The following is a 1,076-nucleotide window of genomic DNA, read 5'->3' as shown; positions in this document are numbered from 1 at the left end:
TGCTCTCTGATATTATCCTACAACCCACAATCGGAAGAGTCAGGTTCGCGAGTATTAAGGTGGGTTTCTCCCTAGCAGGGGTTGCGTCGACCATATCTTCGCTTTGCGACTAGTGCTGGGCCTGCGCCACTCGTTTCAATGACCAACAGTGGTCGTCTTTTTCGATCTCAATTTTTCTTTTGACTCCGTTGATCATCAGGAACTGGCAGTGCCTAGCGACGAAAGGTGTCCCTTCTAAGTTCTTTACTTCCCAAGGGGTCTGCTCACAGACGATGAGTTCTCCGACAATATCGCTCTCATAGGATCAAACCCTTTATAGACGTAAAGTGTTGTAACTGACCTAAATCATTCCGCTACACAGTTCCGTATACGCTTCGCACCTGTAAAGTGTAAAATGCTGCTGCGAGACTCGGTGGGATCAAACAGATGAACCGGTCGATGTGGTAGATAAGTTCGCTTATGTAGGTAACCGCTGGACTGGCGAAAGAGGAAAGCACTTCCCAAATTGGGAAGTTCAGAGTAGCGTTTGCTAAACTCCCACATTTGTGGTGCCGAAGCGACATCAGTGACGCAGTGTTCAATGACGCGGTCCGATGTGTCCTACTTTATTGATAAGAGACGTGACCGCTGTGTGCGGGATATCTTCTTAGATCTTCCGTGTTTGACCACCGATACCTTCAAACCATTGCACGAGTCTGGTTGGAACAACACGTCAGTAATGCTGAGGTATGTTAAATGGTTTTCTGGCAAGCTCACTCTCCGATATGTCAGCCAGTCACGCTCCATAGGTTGCGCTGGTTAGGTCACGTTGTTCGTATTCTAGAGAACCATTTGTCTCGTAGAGTCCTCTTCGCCCAACATTGTGTTGGACAGAGAAGACTGGGGGGGGGGGCGGTCAGTCCACGACTTGGCAACGAAGTAGGAAAGCCTTCACCAGTCAAGTTAGTCGTATTGGTAACTCCTCTTTCCCCGAATGGGGACTGTGGGACAAGACAAAACAAGGATTAGTCATCCTGACAGGTATGGATTGTCACGCAATCCATGACCGTCTTGCATCAAAGCCATCGCCTTCACAC

Source organism: Opisthorchis viverrini (assembly GCF_000715545.1).
Source record: "Opisthorchis viverrini unplaced genomic scaffold opera_v5_13, whole genome shotgun sequence".
Taxonomy (NCBI): Eukaryota; Metazoa; Platyhelminthes; class Trematoda; order Opisthorchiida; family Opisthorchiidae; genus Opisthorchis; species Opisthorchis viverrini.
Note: the sequence above shows the minus strand (reverse complement) of the source record.